This window comes from Macaca mulatta, chromosome 13, assembly GCF_049350105.2.
Source record: "Macaca mulatta isolate MMU2019108-1 chromosome 13, T2T-MMU8v2.0, whole genome shotgun sequence".
In the NCBI taxonomy this organism is placed as follows: Eukaryota; Metazoa; Chordata; class Mammalia; order Primates; family Cercopithecidae; genus Macaca; species Macaca mulatta.
This window is the reverse complement of record NC_133418.1, coordinates 42,703,959-42,727,979: the sequence shown is the minus strand read 5'-3', so window position 1 is coordinate 42,727,979 and position 24,021 is coordinate 42,703,959. Positions and strand designations below refer to the sequence as shown.

The window sequence follows — 24,021 nt, the reverse complement described above, 5'->3', positions numbered from 1 at the left end:
TATCTTATTGTGGTCATATAAGATACCTGATATAATTTAAATATTTTAAAATTTACTGACTTATTTTATGACTCAATATATGGACTATAGGGAGAATATTCTATGTGTTACTGAGAAAAATGCATATTCTGCAGCTGTTAGATGGAATGTTCTGTAATCATCTATTAGATCCATTTGGTCTAGAATGCAGTTTAACAGATATTTCTCGTTGATGTGTCTGAATCATTTGTCTATTGCTGAAAGTGAGGTGTTGAAATCCCCTACTTTTATTGTGTTATATTCAGTCTCTACAGTTAGGTCCCTTAGTATTTGTTTTACATATTAAGCATCTCAGTGTTGAGTATACATATATTTTAAATTGTTATATCCTCTTGGTATACTGCTTTCTTTATCATGAGATAATGGCCTGTTCTTTTTAAAAATACCTTTCTTTCTTAGCTTAATGTCTATTATATCTACTATACTCCTATTCCTTTTTGGTTTCCATTTGCATGGAATACCTTTTTCTTTTCCTTCACTTTCACCCAATATGTGTCCTTTTAGGTGAAATAAATTTCTTCTAGACAACATACAATTGGATCTTGTTTATTTTGTTTTGTCTCAATCAATTCAGCTACTTTGTTTCTTGTAATTAGAGAATTTAACTCATTTGCATTAAAGGTTGTTATTAAAACGTAATGATTTAGTACTGCCATTTGTTACTTATTTTCTGGTTGTTTTGTAGGCACTTTTTCTTCCCTGCCTTTTTGCAGTTAAGTGATTTCCTCTATTTGTATGTTTTAATTCTTCTACACCATTTACTACGTGTGCCTATTACTGGCTTTTGCTCTGTAATTACTACAAGGTTTATAAAAATTTCTTGTAGTTATAACATATATTTGGACCTCATAATGACAACTTTTATCACAAAGAAAAGTGAAAAATATATAATTTTTAAATAATGCCCTTCTCTTAACCAATTAAGTATTGTCTTTAATAGTTTTGTCTTTTGGTCTTCATACTTAAGACGTAATGTATATACCACAATTACAGTATTAGCGTTTTTTCAATTTGTATTATGTTTGCCATTGAGTTTTATACCTTCAGATGTTTTCTTGTTACATGTTAGCATTCTTTTCTTTCATATTGTAAAACTCCATTTACCATTTCTAAGATAGGACTGTTGTTGATGAACTCCTTCAGATTTTGTTTGTCCAAGAGCCTTTATCTGTTTTTCATGTTGGAAAGATAGATTTTTTGGGTACATTATTTCTGGGTACAAATAAACTGGGCAGTTTATTTGTAGTTTGCCTTCAGCATTTTAGATATATGATACCACTCTCTCCTGGTCTTACATTGTTTCTGCGGAGAAGTCTGCTAAAAGCCATATTTGGGCTCTTTTGAATGCGGTATGTTTATCTTGCTGCTATAAATATTTTTTATTGTCTTTGATTTTTGGTGACCTATGAGCTTTCTATACTTAGCTGCTGTTATCTTCCTCCAGATTTGGGAATTTTTCAGCCATTTATTTTCTTAAATATGCTTTTTAAGCCTTTTTCTCATCTCCTTTGGGAACTCCTATTATGCAGAGGTTGGTGTCCCATAATTCATATAGGTCTTATTTACTCTTTTTTTCTCTTTGCTCTGCTGATTGGGTTATTTCATGTGTTCTTTGTTCTGATTCTTTCTTCTACTTGATCAAATATGGTGTTGAAACTTTTTCTTTTTTTTTTTTGAGACGGAGTCTTGCTCTGTTGTCTGGGCTGGAGTACAGTGGCACTTGACCCACTGCAAGCTCTGCCTCCCAGGTTCATGCCATTCTCCTGTCTCAGCATCCTGAGTAGCTGGGACTATAGGCACCCGCCACCACGCCTGGCTAATGTTTTTTGTGTGTTTTTAGTAGAGACAGGGTTTCACCGTGTTAGCCAGGATGGTCTTGATCTCCTGACCTCATGATCCACCCACCTCCGCCTCCCAATGTGCTGAGATTACAGGCATGAGCCACTGCACCCAGCCCTATTAAAACTTTTTAAGGCATTTTTCAGATCAGATATTGTATTCTTTATTTCTAAAATTTCTATTTGGTTGTTTACATTGTTTCTATTTTTCAAGTTTCGATTGTTCCTGGATTGTTTTCCACATTTTTTTAGTGTTATTCATATATTGTGATTTTCTGAAGTTCTTCAAAAGTATTATTCTGAAATTTGTTAGACATTTCATATATCATTAATGTTTATAGGTCAATTACTGGACCTTGGTTGGTTTCTTTTGGTGATATCATATTTCCCTTATTTTTCACCATCCGTGCATTTTCACATTGATACCTGCAATTTTGAGGAGAAAGACACCATTTTCAGCTTTTGCACTCATTTTTTTTCATGGAGTTAGGCTTTGACTACTTAATATTAGAACTTAATTGCTGACCTGCTGTTGTTTTCAGGCTCAGTAAGATATATAGTGAGAATTAGAACTTAAATGCTGCACTGAAATTACACAGTAGTGCTACTGTTGTTTCTTGCCTAGGGGAAGTTATAGTAAGAACCAGAACTTGAATGCTGCCTTGCCATTGTTTCCTCATCATCTGGTGAATAGTTATGCAAGTGCTGAAACTCAATTGCAAATTTTTTAGTTGTTTCTATTTCGGAGATAGTTTCCACATGAGCAACCAGGCTTTGTGGAAAATCTGGCCAGGAATTCAGGTCTTCCTGAAATCATGCTCCATGAAGAACTATGGCAGCTACCAGTCTCTTTAGGATGGCTGACAGGGACACAGAGCAGTCACTAAGATCCACACACCAGTTGCTGTGATCATCGCTTTTAGTCCCCACTTTACCCTGGGTGGTCCAGCCCTCCAGCACTCATAATGGTTCTTGTGGAATGAGACTTGAAGTGGGCTTCTCACAAAGATTCCCAAACTGGTGGGGATACTGAGCATCCACCTCCAATTTTCTTCTCCCACCTCAGAAACCTTAGGTCTACAAAAATTATGTTAGCATCATTATGCCAGCTTGGGAGAGAAAGTGGTGCAATTTGAAATGACAATTCCTCTTACTAATTCTGGCTTCTCTTGATTCTGTGCTCCCATTGGATTTCTCTACTTCTCTCCTGAGTTCTCATGAATTCAGGGTGGTATTCTTGTCTTTGAGTAATTTTAACTTTTACTTTTGTGGCGGGAAATGATGCCAGGAGATCTTCTATTCTTCCATCTTCCAGAGAGTTTTAACCTTTAAGTGCTGCAATAATTTATCATCGTTGATAACACAGCTCAGGTTCACGTACACCGTTTGTGAGAAATGACTAATTTCTGCTTTAATACTCTCAGGACCTAAAACCTAAGGATATAAAACTGTGACATCAAAAATCTATGCTCAATTAATGTAGCACTATAATTTACTAAAAGTACATTTTATTTTGAATTGAAATGTATCTCTGTGTAAATTTTATCCATCAATCTTAATCATACTCCCTTGAAATATCACAAAACATAACAAGGATTAAAGAGTGTGATCTTTGGTTTCAAATCTCAAGTCAACTATTTCCTTGTATTCCCTTCGGCAAAAATATCGAACTTGGCTCTGCCTCAATTTTGGAGTTGTTCTTATAATTAAAAGGCATGATTAGGTAATTCATTTGGATCAATTGGTTTATAAGCACTATTCTCTGATCCAGGCTGATAATCAGAAGTGGGAGTTTTTTGGTGATTTAAGGAAGTTTTTAATAACTATCACTTGATGGCTGGCTTAAGAAAACAATCCTGGAATTTTCATTCTACAGCAGAGGCTGATAATCTTCATTTTCTGTGGAAATGCTCTTGTTTTGTATCTCCAGAAGCATATGCAAGTGACCTTTTGCACTGAGTAGAACAACTTTTTACAAATTGTCTAATGTGGTAGTGGCAGTGTGAGCCTGAATGGTTTCTAATTTACAATTGTTGGTGTCTCCCCATTATGTGACCTCTCCTATCTCAGCTGGGCCTCCACTGGGACGTCCATGGGACACTTGCTTAGGAGGAAGCTGAGAAAGCCTATATAAGTTAAGAAGCATGCTCACTATTAGAACTGACAAAATGACTTTCCTTCTAGACTGAACTCTGTAACCTCACCTATTGGGTTCTCATTGGGCTTTCAGAAAGAATTTGACAAGTACATGACAGAATCAGTAAATATAAGTCAGCAATAAAGATTCTTTTTGGTAGAGAAGTATGCCTGTGCCAAGAATTACCTTGAATATCTCTTATACTTTTTGTTATCTATTTGAATATATATTGGTCTCTTATTTTGGAACAACAAAATCATAACTGAATAATGTTGAGTTTTCCTCAGGCCAGTCAGTATCATTTATAATCCAGATTATCAGGACTAAGCATTATAATATTTATGATACTTAGACTTTGTATAGCTTAAAACAGGTCTATTTTTTAGAAAGAGGAAATATTACTAAAGATTTTATTAAAATTGTTTCTCATTGGCTTTCTCCTGTTATGAGGTCTCTTATTTGTCATCGAAGAAGTTTCACAATAATTTTTGTTTTGTCCTGGCAAAATAACCACATGGTTGTGTGAACCATATTTCATTTTAATCCAGCTCTTCTGGTGGGTGTTTTATGAACCCATGACTATCATAGGAAATGCCACCATCTGGAAGAGATTCTCCCAAATTTAAGTACAAAGTCTAAGTGAAGATTTATTATTCCATAAATAAGTAGTTAATTATCTACATAGAATCCTCCTGACATGGAAGAAGTTATTTATATGTAAATCTATAAATTACATCTACTCCATTCTTCACAAATATAGCAACCATTTGTTTCATTTACTATACCTAGATAGCTTATTTTTGCATTTCTTGTGTGAGTAATGAAATGGATAATCTGTAGTGAAACAGTGCTTACCAGAACTTTAGTCACATACCTTTCTTGATGCCTTGTTATATAAGAGTTGAATCACCAAACAGTTTTAAATTTCATTTTTTATTGCTTTCCAGTCTAGATTTTAGACCTTCAAAACTGCACTGAGCTGAAGATGGCTGCTTCAGTAGTCACAGCATAATTATAAATTCCTCAGTGTCTGGAGGAATTTGTTATAAAATTTGGTGTTAGGTGATTTTGAGAATGGACCAAAGAATTAGGTCTTGTTTTCTGATAGCATCCGAACCAAAGACAAGGGTAATTTTATGATTAGGTACATCAATTTTTTATTTAGGAATGGTAGGTGCAGTGTAGGACTAAGGCCATAATTGATAAGGAGAAGCAGTTACTTAGGTTCCGTGGAAGAAAGAGATGTTTGTTCACTTTTGTCATTGTACAATACTAGTTTTTGGCAGTGCTCCCATATAATAATGTGTCATCCTGTTTTGTCTCAATGCATCAGAATCACAGAGTTCTCTTATTTCTGTTGAATAGTGACCACCGTGGTCAGGCTCTTAGGGCCAGGCTAGGTACCAGCTGGCAGCTTAGAAAGTTGGCCAAATTAGGTGGAGAAACCATAGTACTCACCTGGGGAACTGAAGTTAAGAAGAGAGCTGAGTCAATTATGTGGGCCAAAACAAGAAACTCAAACAGATTAGAAAATCTCTAGATGCCAGGAGGATTTTGATTTAACAGGAAATCAAGTGTTTTCAAATTGCTTCAGTTTTGTAAATAATTAAGAATAGGGCTTCTGGGATCTATTGCTAAATCTTTCAATGAGTCAGTGCTACTTCGCATACCTGAGCTACCAAGCAACATACTTATTTTGTGATATGTAATCAAAATAAGACTTTCAGTTGGGAGAAAAATCTAATCCTTAAAACATCCAAGTATCTAGTCAATTTTATTTTGGTTACACATGACATCTACTATCCCAAATGTTGGGAAACACAAAATATCCAAATTACAGACAAAATATCAGTTTCTCATTTAGTTACAAGGTCTACATTTGAGTGAAGTCATGGTCCACCCTGAAATTGTGATATCTATTTAAAATATCTAATGTCAATCACCCTTTAAACAAATTAGTGCAATATTCCTACTCTTGTTTGATCTCTAGAAGAATGAAAGATAAATAAATTGGTTGATGGTTCTTGATTTTGTAACCATTTGGCAGCTAACCCAAAATGCAATCTGTGTCTATTATATTCTTCTTCTAAATCCATTCACACCCTTCAAAATGTCACAACTAATCACCCTGCATCTCCAGCCTCCAGAGAACAGAAACTTCACACCCTCAATTTCTTCAGTCATAGAGCTCTGTACAGTCAAGCATATAATCAGCCGTTTGTTATATACTTTAGAAATTTCATAGTCAAAACAAACAAACAAAAAAACCTAGACAACTAAAGGATTATTTGAACAGAAACGTTATTCTTTTTAACAGATTTTCCCATTCTGCATGTTCTTTCAACCTTACATTTTCCCTTTCTCTAACCTAACATCTGAAATCCACACACAACTATGTTCATTTGTTTTTAGCAGCACTGCTTGATCTACTTTGACTTTGATGTTCATGCAGTCTATAGGATGGAGTAAATGACAAATGAAAATGGAACAATGACTTCAGCAGATGGACCCTGTGCATGAATTTAGACCATATGCCAAATAAGGTTCAAATGAATAATTATTAGCTACTGACGCCTGTAATGTTCATGTCTGAATTATTGAAGTCCTTAATATAATGGGATCTTAAGTGGTCAGAAAAAAATATTTTTATATCTTAATAAACTTAAGATTGAATAAAATATCTATTAATACCAAATTCTTTATTTCTACCATTGTAATCACAAATTATACTTATTTTGACTTCAACTGAATTAGGTAATTAGGAAAATGTAAGAGATCCTGACATAGACATTTAAAGAAGACTTCTCAAATCTGTCCACGTCTGATCTTTGTTTCCTCTGTGCCCTTAGAACTTAGGAATTACTTACTTACCTGATGTTCAACAACAGCCATGAGTTACCCTGATGTGAACCAGGAGGTCTAACTCGGGGGTACTCCTAATCAGTCTGTCTTTCACTTCTTAGAATGTTTTCGTAGTTCTGTCTGTTACTCACAACCTAGAAGTTAACTATATGGCAATCAGGAAAACAGGATTTATTTCCTGTTCTTTATCTTGCTATCTACATGATCTTGGGTATATCTTTCACAGTTATGCAGTTGGGTCCATGGCCTGTTTTTTTTCTTTTCTTTAAATTGAAAATGATATAGTAGAATCATATTGATTATTCTGAAATTAGGGATAGAGGAAATGCCGTGGAACCGGAGAGTTGTAATATGAGAATTTCAGGAAAGTTTGTGTATGGTAGAAATAAAGCAGGGAAGAGTCTCTTTGTTTGATTTATTCTAGCAACATTTGAATTTCAAATCTTAAGTGAAAGTGTATATTTGTATTTATCAATGCTGGAATTGTGCATAGATTGAGAACCACTGGACTAGCTCAACTTTAGGATATCTTCTGGTTGTCCTCTCTCTCCTCTTTTGGTAGTTTGTATAATTTACTTCTGATCTATATATTTGGTTTCTTATTTGTAGTTTTTTTTTGACAACTAATTTTTTGAAGGCAAGGATTCAGTCTTCCTGTTTTGCACACACTATATCTTGCACATTGCTGGGGTTCAGAAAGTGATACCCAAGTATCATGCTTTGACATGCTGAGTACTTTATAAACAGAAAGATACTGCGGCTGGGCACAGTGGCTCACGCCTGTAATATCAGCACTTTGGCAGTCCAAGTGGAAAGATCACTTGAGCCCAGGAGTTCAAGACCAGGCTGGGTAAAGTGAGACTCTATTTCCATTTTAAAAAAATTAAAAATTAGCCAGGCGTGATGGTGTATGCCTGTAGTCCCAGGTACTCAGAAGGCTGAGGTAGAAGCATCACGTCTCCCAACTTTCTGTGTAAAAGCTGGCTACAAAGAAATTCTCCGAGCTCCCTTGTCTAATGGTAGGTCATAGGACCTTTATTCTAGGCAGAGTCCTGCCATATACCCAAGAGGAAGGAATGCCACACAGAAAGACCAAGCAAAATCTGAAAAGAGGCCTTGCAGAATGTCTTCATGTAGCCTGTCACCATTAGATCATTTATTTTTTTCAATTGTATTCCTACATGGATGTCCATTCTTCATCAAACCTAATCACAAAAATAGACAATTTTCTCTGGGTCTTAACTTCTGAAAGCCCCCATGTCATGTAAAACTTTGGTTAATTGCATCTATTACACTTTTCTCTTGTTAACCTGTCTTTCGTTTTAGGAGTATGAGTTGTAACTCCTATAATGGTAAGAAAAGGTATCACACCTTTCTTTTCTATTCCTAAAACACTAATCACTTGGTGAGATTCCCTGGAGGTCCCCTGGTGGGTTCCTCTGACAGGGAAGCAAGATTTTCCCAAGGATGAAGGATGAAAACCCAGGAGGCCGAGTATTTGCCTTGACTCTTTTCTTTTACTATTTTCCCTAACTTGCTTATTCACTGTGAGCATCTATGTTTGTTCTTCCCCTTTTTTCTGTTTCAGCAAATGTTCAGTGTCTTCACTTGTCCTTAATTACTTAACACTTAATCTAAGGAAATAACTGATAAATTCATTAGCACTGCATTTTAAAAACTAGTAAAAAAAAAAAAATAAAGCCAAGTGCTAACTGTTTCATGGGGTATTTTAGCTTTCTAATGAAAAAGTATTCACACTAATTGAGAAAATGTTCCAATGGTAAGATTTCAAGTATAAGTAAGGTCAGAGGAAAGAAAGTTTTGCAAATACAGAGGTCTTGCTGAAAATTCAGAAGTGATAGGATGTAAAAAAAAAGAAAAAAATATCTGGGATATTCTAGGACACTTAATTTATTGTTAATAATACATTTTATTTTTATTAATGAAGAGAACTTTTTATCTCCACTCAAGAAAAACCCCAAGAAACTGGAATTTGTGCTAAAAATTTTAAGCAAAATTAGATCAGAATTTCGCTCAGTTTGGGCATCCTTAATAAAAATGTAAGGAATTATTTTTATGAACCAAAGTTATATACGTTTAACTCCTTCAAACATGTATTTGATATCAGAAAGCAGATGTGGAGAACTACATGTGTGTTACTATTTTGAAATTGTGATGGGCAATAGGCAGAAAAAAATGTATAATATAGTATGTGTAGACATTTTAATGGCTTTTTAAAAATATTTTTATAAAATCTGTCAAATTTTATGAAATTTACATTGAAAAAGTCTAAGATTTCTAAGTGGTCTATTAAAAATGTATAAGTTTATTTGTAATAATCTATTAAATGTCACTAAGAGCTTAATGTATGTAATTTATCAGATTACTTGGGTTTGAGCTCTTTGTGAACTTCAATGGGTATGGAAAATTGAAATAGTAAAAGGAAAAATAAATGTATTGGTTCAGATGTTTAGTTACCTGTAAAATAATGATCATCATCATCATCATGATCACTCCAAATGGCTTAAGCAACAAAGTAAGTTTCAGCCACTGAAATACTAAAGACTGCGGTCAGGCTGGCCTTCATCTCACAGCTGACTTCCCTTATAGTGGCATTTGCAGGGTCTATCCTTGTACATATCAATGCCCAGAAACAGAGACCTTCTAGCTTCCTCTGAACTACTGAAAAATTGCTACACTTTTCTCTGATCCTTACCTATGACCAGGGGAATATCAAATTATCACTCACCTCTGAACCATGCACTGAGTAAAATAGATGAATTTAATTGGCTTAGCAAATCAAGATTCTTGCCAAAACTAGGCAGATGTGAAGACTGGGCTATAACTGGAAGGCATGAGACACAGATGTAGGGTAGGCAATCTCATGTCTACTACACATAGTATAGGTTTCTACTGAAGATGGCAGCTGATAGGTGGTGAGCAATGGAAGCAAAAGAAATCAAAGCCCTGGAAAAATGAAGAAAGTGTCCTTATCTTGGTCTCTGGGCTAGTGGCTTGGGGACCCTAAAAGAAAGATTGTCCCTGAGAAGCAAGCAACATTCTTTGTCATTTAATTTCTTCTCATGATTATCTCATTTGTTACTAAAACTCATGTACAGCCTCAATAAGGAAATGTGTCTTGGGATCACAGCCCTGAAAGTATTGTGATTATCTCTACTGTGTTAGCAATAGGTTGGTCTCACTGTAAACTAACCTATTAGGAAACAAAATACCCTTCATTTTCATAAGACATAATCAAAGAGTGGCTTTTTATTTTGAAATAATTTTCACTTGAAAAATATTAACCATTATGATTATGAAGGATTTGTGATAGCATTTGTTGAGTGCTTAATGTCAGGTACTATTGACAGTATTTTTATACGCATTATCTTAATACTCACAACTACCTGATGAAGTAGGTCTACCATGTCTCTCTTTTTCCGGGTGTTTTGAAGCATAATTCATTGCCATACAAGTCACACTTTGTTGGGGTACAGTTTTATGACCTTTGGCAAATTCATAAAGTCATGTAATCTCAGTCCAGTCAGCAGTCTCTTTACCCCAAAAAGTTATCCGATATCTCTTTGGCATTAATCCTTTCTCCTCTTTTAGAGCTCGTCATAACCACTGATTTGCTTTGTGTCCTTCTGCTTTCGCTTTTTCCATAATACCATATAGATGGAATTGTACAACGTATAGCCTTTTTAGATTTTTTTCATCTGCATAATGCTTTTGGTATTTATCCATGCTGTTATCAATGAAAACCTCCTTGGATGTTATCGGTAATTCATTTTTAAAGGAATTCTTGAATAATATCACAGCATATGGATGCATGCACCAGAGTTTGTTTTCCCACTCACAAAGTAATGGATATTTGGATTTTTTTTTTTTTTTTTGGTGATTATGAATAAAGCCAGAGTAAAATGTTGTGTCAGACATTTTTATATGAATATATATTTACTGAGACTTTTTTCATTTATCTGTGGATATTATCTTTAAGTGGGATCACTGTTGCATAGTAGATATATGCTTCATTTAATAATGAGTAAATCAAACAATTAATAGGTTAAATAACTAGCCCAGCTTCACATAGTAATTAGCAGAACTCCAATTTAAACAAAAGCAGTTTAGCCCCAAATTACATAGTTTTAACCATGACCTCCACATACTTGATCTAATATATCATTGTAAATAATAATTTTTTAGATTGAATGTAATTTTTCCTCTGATAACATATACCATAAACATTGCTATATGTAAGAAAGGACCAGCAAAGATCCGAGTTTGCTCTTTTGTGGCAGATGCTGCTCTTGGTACTTTTTTTTTTATTTACTAGTGTTGATTACCCTAATGTGAATGTTTAAAATCTTTCTCCTATGTCTAGAATTAAACATTTTCTTTGTTTCTATATAAGATTAACATGTTTTCTAGAGCAAAATACATACACACACCTTCCTTGTGAAATCTTCTTTCTCTCTAGTGGCCACCCCAAGTTTAAGAAGGACCTCATGCCCAAAATAAAGTTTAAAAAAAAAAAAATTCTTAGATACCTTGGAGTCCAAACTGTTTGCCTTACAAATAAGGAATGAGGGTCTTTTGTAGGTTACTAAGTCCATAGCAGAACTGATTTTAAACTGAGGATTTTGCAGGCCCCCCCAGATTATTCTCCAAACTGATGGTCATTTCTCTTATTAAATTCCACATAAGCCAATAATCAAATATTTATTAATAATCAAATATTTATTAATGTCTACTAATATGATATTAGTTTGGTTATTTTGAAAAATACCACCAGTATCATAGTAACCATCTCCTGATAATGTTAACTCAATAACTCTATTATAACAACTTTTATTTACATTTTCTTGATCCTGTCACCTCTGAAGATGGCAATTTCAGCTTCACAGTAGGTGTCATTAAGGTCTCCAAAATTCCTGAGTTACATTCTTTATCTTTGCCTGGTCACAGTATGTCAATGGAACCAGTTATACAACAGCCTACATCTACTCACAATGGTTAAAACTCTGCTTTCAAACTGATTTTAAATGTGTCCTAGTAAACATTTCCATTTCTAACCTTCTTTTTCAATACTTCTTTCCTTTTTCATGTTTTTACTATTATTCTTCCAGAACTTATTAATTGCTTTTGTGGCAGCTTTTGGCTCATGGACATTATTGAAAATTCAATCATGCTCAAATTTTACCCAGTGAAAACTGAATTGCTAACTTTTTCTCATTCCAGTGGACTTGTATATTATTTAATAATCTTTAAACCAGGAAAAGGCTTAACATTCTCCAAAGCACTAAGAAAAACATTAGAAGTATATTATAGGTAGCTTTGACAAACGTTCCCTCAGTAGAAATCTTTAATATTATAAAGATAAGGGGTATTTGGGTTTTTAAATTTCATGCTTTTTATTTTTTTAAGTTCCAGAATACATGTACAGGATGTGCAGGTTTGTTACACAGGTAAACGTGTGCCATGGTGGTTTGCTGCACCTGTCAACCCATCACCTAGGTATTAAGCCCAGCATGCAGTAGCTGTTGTATCTGATGCTCTCTCTCGCACCACCCCTTCCCCAAGGCCCCAGTGGGTGTTGCTCCCCTCCCTGTGTTCATGTGTTCTTATTGTTCAGCTCCTACTTATAAGTGGGAACATGTGGTGTTTGAATATTTGGCTTTTAAGGCTAGCTCTGCCCCTATTCACTTTGGTTATCCACCTATTTGTGGAAGATCTATGGGAAAATTTAAAAAGATTAGCTTATTTTCCTATTTACTCACAGTCTAATGTTTGTGCATTTTAAAGTATTCTGATATAGTTCTCCATTAAATTAGAAAATATGTAAACTAAGCTACCACTATCTGAATTAGGGAATTATTTTTGCTAATATTTATTTTTAAAATCTTTATGATTGTATTAAAAGCAATTATTAAAAAACAAAACAAAAAAACAAAAAAAAATCACACATATACTTAAGGTTCAGGGTTCAGCAGATTAGGAGGTTTTTTTGGATTTGGGTTCACTGGTTAGGTCAGTGGAAGTTTCTGCTAACTCCAGAAACATTTTAACAACTTTTGTGAGGCTAATGCAGCGGTCAGACAAAGCTAATTTATCTCCATGGCTTTCTGTTCTTCTAGGGTGACGCTTTGTCAATTTGACTTCCCATTTAGAGGTCAAAGCAGTGCACCTTAATTGGTGGTGGGTGGAAAATGTCTTGAGCAGATTATAACCTTCAGCTTGCTTAGGAATTTGGTAACTGATGTTTGCTAAACTTCGTTTGCTTTACTCCCCAACCCTCACCTCAAAACTTTATGTCTGTGAACAAAGTGGAGCTGGTTTGTTATACCAACCTGCTTATCCCCATAACTAAATTATAAATCTATAAATTAACCAGTATATAATATAATATGCCTGTATGGTCAGCACTGAAAAGATCATAGGAAGTGATTTGCTAGTTAGCGTGGAAGATCATATATAACTTAGGCCATAGGAACACTGCACTGTAAGTAACTACATAATGCCTTACAGGTCTAAAATGATTAAGTGATTACAAAGCATTCACAGAACTACTGCTACTACTATTTATAACAATGAGAAAAATAGTAGTTAAATGATTTTTATGTGCACTCATCACCAGGCTAAGTGACAAGCATTGTCTCATTTAATCTTTACTAAAATCCCATATTATGTATTATATTTTGTAATATAATTATATTGCATTAAAATATAATATTATCACTATTTAATGGACTGAATATTTGTGTCCTCCACAAAGTTCATATATTGAAGACTGAGGTGGTTTGGCTGTGTCCCCACCCAAATCTCATATTGAACTGTAACTGCCACAATTCCCACATTGTGGAAGAAACCGGGTGGGAGGGGACTGAATTATGGGGATGGGTCTTTCCTGTGCTGTTTTCATGATAGTGAATGAGTCTCACAAGATCTGATGGTTTTAAAAATGGGAATTTCTCTGAAGAAGCTCTTTCTTTGCCTGCTGCCATCCACATATGTTGTGACTTGCTTCTCCTTGCCTTCAACCATAATTGTGAGGTCTCGCTAGCCATGCGGAACTGTAAGTTCAATAAACCTCTTTCTTTTGTAAATTGCCCAGTCTCAGGTATGTCTTTATCTGCAGCATGAAAACAGTCTAATACATTAATTTGTTATCAGTAGAGGGTTGCTGAAAAGATACCTGAAAATGTGGAAGCAACTTTGAAACTGGGTAAGAGGCAGAAGTCAGAACATTTTGGAGGGCAGAAACACGTGGGAAAGTTTGGAACTCCCCAAAGACTTGTTGAATGGCTTTGACAAAAAATGCCCATAGTGATATGAACAATGAGGTCCAGGCTGAGGTGGTCTCAGATGGAAATGAGGAACTTATTGAGAACTGGAGTGAAAGTGACTCTTGTCGTGTTTTAGCAAAGAGACTGGTGGCATTTTGCCCCTCCTCTAGATTTGTGGAACTTTGAACTTGAGAGAGATGGGGATTTAGGGGATCTGGCAGAATAAATTTCTAAGCAGCAAAACATTGAAGAGGCGACTTGGACACTGTTAAAGGCATTGAGTTTTGTAAGGGAAACAGAGCTTAAAAGTTTGGAAGCAGAGCATAAAAGTTTGAAAAACTTGCAGCCTAACAATGTGATAGAAAACAAAATCCCATTTTCTTAAGAGAAAATGCAAGTCTCCTGCAGAAATCTGCATAAGTAACAAGGAGCTGACTGTTAATCCCCAAGACAATAGGGAAAAGTTCTCCAGGGAATGTCAGAGGTCTTCATGGCAGCCCCTCCCATAACAGGCCTGGAGGCCTAGAAAGAAAACAGGGTTTCCTGGATCGTACCCAGTGTCCCCATGCTATGTGCAGCCTAGGGACTTGGTTCCCTGTGTCTCAGCCACTCCAGCTGTGGCTGAAAGGGACCAACATAGAGCTTGGCCTGTGGTTTCTGAGAGTGCAAGCTCCAAGGCTTGGCAGCTTCCATGTGGTGTTGAGCCTGCAAGTACACAGAATATCAGAATTGGGGTTTGGGAACCTTCACCTAGATTTCAGGAGATATATGGAAATGACTGGATGGCCAGGCAGAAGTTTGCTGCAGGGGCAGGGCAATCATGGAGAACCTCTGCTAGGGCATTGCAGAAGGGAAATGTGGGGTCATATTCCCCCCTACAGAGTCCCTACTGGGGTACCACCTAGTGGAGCTGTGAGTAGAGGGCCACAATCCTCCAGACCCCAGAAAGGTAGATCTACTGACAGCTTGCACCACATGCCTGGAAAAGCTGTAGACACTCAACACCAGCCCATGAAAGCAGCCAAGAGGGAGGCTGTACCCTGCAGAGCTACGGGGGCAGAGCTGCCCAAGACCATGGGAACCCACCTCTTGCATCAGTTTGACCTGGATACCAGACATGGAGTCAAAGGAGATTATTTTGGAGCTTTAAGATTTGACTGTCCTCTTGGATTTTGGACTTGCATGGGGCCTGTAGCCTTTTTGTTTTGACCAACTTCTCCCATTTGGAATGACTCTACTTACCCAATGCTCATACCCCCATTGTATATAGGAAGTAACTAACTTGCTTTTGATTTTACAGGCTCATAGATGAAAGAGACTTGCCTTGTCTCAGATGAGATGTTGGACTGTGGAGTTTTGAGTTAATGCTGAAATGAGTTAAGACTCTGGGGGACTGTTAGGAAGGCATGATTTGTTTTGAAATGTGAGGACATGAGATTTGGGAGAGGCCAGGCTGTTTCCTCACCCAAGTCTCATCTTGAATTGTAACTCCCACAATTCCTACATGTTGTGGGAAGAACCTGGTGGGAGATGATTGAATTATGGAGGCAGGTCTTTCCTGCACTGTTCTTGTGAATGAGTCTTACGAGATCTGATGTTTTTAAAATGAGAGTTTCCCTGCACAAGTTCTCTTTGCCAGCCGCCATCCATGTACGATGTGACTTGCTTCTCCTTGCCTTCTGCCATAATTGAGAGGCCTCTCCAGCCATGTGGAACTGTAAGTCCAATAAACCTCTTTCTTTTATAAATTGCCTAGTCTTGAGTACTTCTCTATCAGCAGTGTGAAAATGGACTAACATAAAAGCCTTAGCCCCTAATGTAATGCTGTTAGGAAATAGGACTTTGAGGAGGTACTTACATTAAGATGAGATCATGAGGGTGAGGTCATCAGGCTGGGATTAGTGTCCTTATAAGAAGAGACAGGAGAGGATATTATGTCTTGCTCACTGCCCCTCGAGCCTTTTTTCTTTTCTTTTTTTTTTTTTTTTTTTTTGCGCTATGTGAGGATACAGCATAAAGACAATCAACCACTCATTAAGAGGGCCTTCACCTGAACCTAACCATTCTTGCATCCCAATCTTGGACTTCCCAATCTTCAAAGAGTAAAAAGAAATTTGTGTTGTTTAAGCAACCTGATTCCCTATCTATGGTATTACATTATAACAGCTGAGGTAAGACATTTCATTATTTGTATGGGGAAACTGAGATTAGACAGGCTGAAAAAAAATTTATAAAACTCACGTAGGTAGTAATGATGCCAGTGGAGACAGAGTGTAGGCCCAGGCCTTAATGGATCAAAAGCCATGTTTTATTTTGGGTTTTGTGTGTGTTTGTGGTTTTTTGCACAGAGTTAGGTACAGCGGTGCTAAGGACAGATGTCACAACCCCATAGTTTCCTCCCAAAAACTTTCTGTGGAACATAGGAAGTGCCAAAGTTGAGATATCACTCCATTTGTTTATTCATTTACTCAATTTTTGACTTTTCATATAAGACATACTAGTGTGGAAGAAGATGCGTCTAATACATAAAGGCAACTATTAAAGCAGAAAGATACACTATAGAATGCTGGCAATTCTACTTTTGTTTGCACTTGACACTTTTCCTGTATGACTCATACTATTCTATGTAACACTATATTAGTCTAAGTAATTATCCTTTTTTGGGGTGGGGGATGGGGTGGCAAGGCCTTGTAATGTTGCCCAGGCTATACTTGAACCCCTGTCCTCAAGCAACCCTCCTACCTCAGTCTCACAAAGAACTGGAATTATAGGCATGGGCCTCTACTCCTGGCCAGCAATCATCTCATATATTATTAGGCTTGTACAAATTGAGTATGGTAAACAATTTCAATCTTAGGTCCAAGTAGGGCAAAATGCTCCCCTTCTTTATCTAAGAAAATCATTGATTTTCTTTCTTTTTTCCACAATTACTCTCTTCTATTAACACGACTTTCATATTTTCTTATGTCATGCAGGTTCCAAAGCGTATTTGAGCAGGGAGAAAAGAGAATCAGTGCACTTGAAGATAAGACAATGGAAATTGAGTCTTGGAAACAAGAAAAGAGATGGAAGAAAAGGGAACAGATCCTGTGGGACAGAGCAAACAGACCACCTCGTGCATTGTGGGAATCCCTGAAGAAGAAGAGAAAGAAAATGGAAAAAAATACTCAAAGAAATAATGGCTAAAAACCTCTTAAATGAAAAAGATACAAGTATGAACATTAAAAAAATTTAAAACACATCAAAATGAAATCAAAGAGACCCACACTAAGACACTTTATAATCTTTTGAAAGATAAAGACAAAAAGAGGATCTTAAAAGCAGCAAGACAAGTGACTTATATACAAGAGATCAGCAATAACATTATCAGATTTCTCATGAGACATTTTGAAGGCCAGAAGGCATTGGACTGTGAAAATCTCCCAAGTGCTAGAGAAAGCAAAAACAAAAAAACCCACAAAAACAAAACAAAACAAAATAGCCACAAAAACGCTGCCAACCAAAAATCCTACAGAAATCTGTCCTTCAAATGTAAGAAATTAAAACATTTTTAGATGAACAAAGCTGAGGGAAATTATTACCACTAGACTTACTCTACAGAAAAGTTTCAAGAGACTTCTACAAAATGAAATGAAAGAACACTAGACAGTAATTTGAAGCCATATAAAGAAATGAAGATGTCAACAAAGGTAAGAACATGAGCGATTATAAAACTAGTATTATTGTAATGGTTTGTACTTTCACTTTTTGATTTCTACATAATTTAAGAAACTAATACATTAAAAATAATTTTAAAAGCTAATTTTGTTATAGCTTTAGTTTGCAACTCCACATTTTGTGGTTTTTAAAATATAATTTAAGACTGATATATTTAAAAGAATTATCCATCTGTTTGTGGCCATGCAGCGTATACCTGTGTAATTCTATGACATAAGTGACTAAAAGAGGTGAGTACAAAGCTGCAAAGTTTTTGCATGTTATTCATGTTAAGTTGATACAAAGTTAATATAGAATATTATAGCTTTAGAATTTTAAATGTAATCCACATGGTAACAAGCATATATACAAGAAGAAGAAATTTAAACATGTCACTACAAAATAAACAGAAGAGGAAAAATAGAGAAAAATCAATAAACCCAAAAATTACTTCCTTGAAAAGATGAACAAAATGAATGAAACATTAGCACTAAAAAAAAGAGAAGACTCAAATTGCTACAATCAGAATTGAAAATGGGTATATTACTCCTGTTTCTAAAGAAAATAGGACTCTGGACAATTACATAGCAACAATTGGATAATCTAGATAAAATGAACACATTTCTAGAAACACAAAATCCAGTCAGAGAAAGTCATGAAAAGATAGAAAATCTAAATAAATCTATAACTATTAAGGAGATTGAATTCATAATCAAACATCTCCTGACCAAAAAAAAAAAAAAAAAGAAAAAAAATACCCTAAACCTGGAGCTTTTTTTGGTGAATTTATTTCTTTGTTGAATTATACTAAACAGTTAAAGAAGAACACCAATCTTTAAGTTTTCTGGAAAACTGAACAGCAGGAAATATTTCTCGATTTACTCTATCAGGCCAACATTACTCTGATATCTAAGACAAGGACACTAATAAAATTATAGACCAAGATATCTTATAAACATGAATGCAAAATTTCTCAGCAAATACTAACAAATTTGGCAATGTATTTAAAATTATTATACACCATGATTGAATAGAATTTATTCCTGGAATTCAAGAATAATTTAACACATGCAAATTGATCAGTGTAATAGACTACATTAATAGAATATGTATTTAAAAATATGTATGTATGTAAAATTTCATCTTTGATCCCAAAGTTGTTTAGAAATCTTACTAATTCTTAAACATGAGAGTTTTATTCTCCTTCTGTGTTATTTCTAATTTAATTTTATAACAATGAATATGATCTGGTAAGATAAGATTTTAAGTGTATTTTAGCTAGCTTTGTGGTTTAGCTTGTGATCAATTTTTATAGTCTGTGTTGTTAAAAAAGAATGTATATCACACATTTATAAAGATCAACATCCCATGTTAATTTTGTTGTTTAAATCTTTCATAGCACTTTTAAACTTAATTTATTTTTTCCTTCTTGATCTATTAATATTCAAAAGATATTTATTCAGTCTCCCTTTAATCCCATCATATTTTACTGCCTTCTGAATAACTTCTACAGATCTTTCAGTTTACTAGTTCATTCTTTACCATTGTCTAATAGAAATTTAAATGTGATAATGATTAGTACATCCATCTTACATGTGAGAAAACTAAACTTTAGAGTAACTTGGCTAAGAAAGTACATTTGGTATTTAATGGTTGAACCAGAGTCAAATTATACAGGGCTTCAAAATCTATTCAGCTTTATCCCTAATACAATAAATAACATTTTGCTAAAGAATAAGAAAGAATTGGATTGATATTCTAGCAATCACATAGAGACACCTAGCTAGAATGATAATATTGGGGATTCAGCTTCATTTGAAACCAGCTGATTACATTTCTTGCCATGAGGGTTTCCGAGGTAAACTCACAACTTTGAACTCTGTATGGACCAGTTTATTTGTTCAGGGACCCTGAAATTCTATCAAAACTATGCACCAACATGCACATGTAGAACCAATGTAAAAGTGCATTTGGGGGAGTAGGGAAGAGCTTAAGGTATTTTCCTGTCAAACTCTTCAATATTCTTGGCCTCAGAAAATAGATTAGAATAATGTATTTTTTTAAAATGCTTGCTACTCTGTAACCTCCAGATTCTTGAAAAGGGTAGATAAATTGAGACTTACTTGGAGATTTGCTTCCCTACTATTTTGCCTTTGTTAGTCAGTTTACAGAGGAAACTTATTAGCTTTCGTGATAAAAGATTCTTCGAGGTTCCATCTGCAATGGAATTTTTTTTTACTTGAATAGCAATAAATAGAAAAATATGTGATTTTAGCTTTTCTATACAGATTCTATCAGTTATAAAACAAACATCTGAAGTAGACTCTTTTCTGCTCCCCTTAACATTAAAATTTCATTGACTTGCAATTTTATTGATCCTTGAGGTTACTTTGCACTTTGCAAGTATTAAGAACCCTGGGGAATGAGAAGTTATTGGAAATTCTGATTCCATTCACCAGAAATCCACCCATTCCCCCCTCTCATATTTACATCTGCCAATACTTTTCTCATTTGCTTCAGAGAGTGATAAATTTAGGCATCCTTTAGCATGCTATTCTTCATGTAATTCTATCATCCACATAAACTTTTTAACATAAGCCATTAAACATTATGAAGTTTCAATAGATGGCACCTACATAGCAGTATTGGACTATAATATTAAGTTCACTAAAGAAATCATACTTGCTGAAACTCCCTTATCCACTTGCTATAAAAGGCTATATGAGATAGAATATATCAGTATTTTCAAATTATGGCAAGTGGGATCTATTCACTGATCAATATTCTGTATACCTTAATGCTATCTGGAAAATGCACACTAGAAATTAAAGGTTTTTATTTCTTATTTTAACCTGTTATTTTAGGTCTTGAACCTTCTATTAGTCTCCATCTCCAACTGTGACCTTATTGTGTTTTTTAAGCCAAGAGCAGAATGTAATCAATCAATGGGACATGATATTAGAGTTACTGTAATCACTATTTTAATAGTTATTCCATATATATGATCAGAATAACAAGTTATGTTAAGCCACTGCTGTAGATATCATAAATCTTTTGATCACGCATTTATTCATTAACTCAGTAAACAGCATAGATTGAATAGATTCTAGGTGCTCAGCACTTGGTTACATACTCAAGACACCAAAATAGTATATTATGATTACTTTGATAAAAAGTGAAAGAAATTTAACTATTTAAAATTAAGGAAAAGGGTGGAAAGTCTTCACTCACTTCTCTAGAAAATGTACAGTTAACCTTTGCTTTCAGCTATGGTGAGATCCAGTAAAATAATACTCTCCAAAGTTTACCTTATTTTCTCCATATTCCTGCTGTTCTTCCTCTACAGTACATAAACAATATGGCCATAGCATTTCTTACCTTCCAGGTTTATGTTTAACACATAATTCATAATCTCAGTTGACTTCTCTCATGATCATTCCAAAAAGTATCATGAAGGATTTTCTAATTACTACTTTTCTATATTGAGGCACATGCTCATTCTTTAATCAGACTGTGGCTAGGAGGATAAAATGTTCTGATGATTCTATTTTGGTTCATGAGTTCATCCCTAATGTTAGTATCAGAAATGTACACATTCATATTTCATAATGACCAAGAATGCAAGTGTTGGTTCTGTTAACCAGTCAGCAAAGACGGAGCTTCAAGGGCTCCAGCTGTTATGCTGTTCTTACACATACACACACTCATATACACAAAAAAGAAGTAATACATGCCAATAGACTCTATATATATATATATATATATATATATATATATATATATATATATATATATATATATATATGTTCCTGCCTTGTTCCCAGAGATGTCAAAGTTTGCCTGAGGATGTTAATTTTAACCTGACATATCATAAATTAATAGGATCTAGCCAAAAAGGTAAACGAGATTGCTCATGAAAAGTGTAGGTAACAAGAATAAAATATTTAAAATCGCTGAGGTTGGAAGGATATTGGCTTATTCAGAGACTTAACAAGAGCTAGTAAATCTAGAACACAAAGCATTTGATAGAGGATTGGAAGGTAATGCTAAAGAAATACATAGACAATTCCATGTCTGTTGTACCAGGAAATGTAGATACTTTATATTTTCATTGGAAGAAGAAATAATCACCATTTATTATTTTAAAATACAGATATAACAATCAAATAAGAAACTTTGGAAAAACAAAATAAGATGTACCATTTATTAAGTGTATACTTCAGTAATGTTACGTACATTCACATTGTTGTGCAACAACTTTCCTGAACATTTTCCTCTTGCAAAACTAAAACTCTATAATGGCTAATCCAATTGGGGTATAATTGACAAGAATTATACATATTTACAGTGTATTATATGATGTTTTGATATATGTATACATTGTAAAATGATTAAATCAAGCTAATTACCCATCCCCTCCTTTTTATTTTATTTTTTTGGTGGTGAGAACATTTTGCATTTCCTCAGTAATTGAGTATATAATTTATTATTATTAACTGTAGTAACCATGCTGCACACATAGATCACCAGAGCTTATTCATCTAAAACTTTGTATCTTTTGACTAATCATTCCTCATTCCCTTCCCCCACCCCCTATTCTCTACTTGTCTGGATTCCACATACAAGTGAGGTAATACAGCATTTGTCTTTTTGTGTCTGGCTTATTCTACTTAGCATAATATTCTCAAGGTTCATCCATGAGGTCACATAGGACAGGATTTTCTGTTAAGACTGAATAAATATTACGTTGTATATATACATCACATTTTTTTTTATCTATTGCTGATGGACACTTAAGCTGATTATGCATCTTAGTGTTATAAATAATGCTGCAGTGAACATGGGGCTACAGATATCTGTTTAACATCTTTATTTTATTTCCTTTAGGTATGTATGCAGGAGTAGGACTGCTAGGTAATATGGTAGTTCTGTTTTTAATTTTTTAAGGAACATCAATGCTATTTACAATGGCTATACTAATTTATACCTTCCCACCAACCGCATACAAAGGTTCCCCTTTCTCGGCATCCTTGCCAAGACTTTATCATCTATCTTTTTGATAACAGCCATTGTAATAGGTATGAGGCAGCATGTTATTGTGGTTTTAATTTGCATTTTTCTGATTAGTGATGTTGAACATTTTTTCATATACTTGGCCATTTGTATGTTTTCTTTTGGAAAATACCTGTTCAAGTCCTTTTCCCTTTTTTAATTGGGTTTTCTTGATATTGAGATGGTGTGAGTTTGTTATTTTGGAAATTAATGCCTTATCAGGTTTACAAATATTTTCTCACATTCCACAGGCTTTTTTCTCTGTTTGCTGTGCAGAACTTATTTACTTTGATATAATTTCATTGTCCATTTTTGCTTTTGTTGCCTGTGCGTTTGAGGTCATGTCCAAAAAATCATTTCCAAGACAGATTTCAAGAAGCTTTTCCCTTGTCTTCTACTACTTTTACAGTTTCAAGTGTAACAATTAAGTGTCCAATGTCATTCTTCTATACATGGACACTGTTTTCCCAACACCGTTTATTGAACAGACTCTTCATTCAAAGGTCTTGGCAACTTTGTCAAATAGCAATTGACAATAACTCTATTTACTTCTTGGCTCTCTGTTCCAGTGGCCTAGATATCTGTTTTTATGTCAGTACTATGTTGCTTTGGTTACTATAACTCAGTATATTTTGAAAACACGTAATGTGATACTCTCCGCTATGTTCTTGTTTCTCAATATTGATTTGACTATTTGTGTTTTATGTGTGTATAGTTCAATATAGGTTTTAGAATATTTTTCTATTTCTGTGAAACATGCCATTAGAATTTTTATAGGGATTGCACTGAAGGTACTGATTGCATTGGGTAGTATGGCTGTTTTAACAGTATTATGTCTTCCAATTCATGAACATGGAGTACCTTTCCATTTATTTGTGTCTTCAATATTTGTCATCAGTTCTTTAATTTTCAGCTTATAGCTTTTTTTAACCCCCTTAAATTCATTCCTAAGTGGTTTTATTGCTTTTGATGCTTTGTAAATGGGATTTCTAAAATTCTTTTTCAGATAGTTCTTTGTTAGTACATAAGGGCATGAATTTTTCCAGTTGATTTTGTATCCTGTAAATTTACTTAATTTGTTTATTAGTATAATAGTGTTTTGGTGGCATCT

The 24,021-nt window shown here is 34.7% G+C and overlaps 1 long non-coding RNA gene across 2 annotated transcripts in view; it reads left to right on the top strand.

Annotated features, from left to right (window-relative positions):
• The window catches only part of LOC144333945 (uncharacterized), a 404,247-nt gene that overhangs the window by 333,907 nt on the left and 46,319 nt on the right, over positions 1 to 24,021 (top strand). The gene's annotated exons all lie outside the window — the stretch shown is intronic.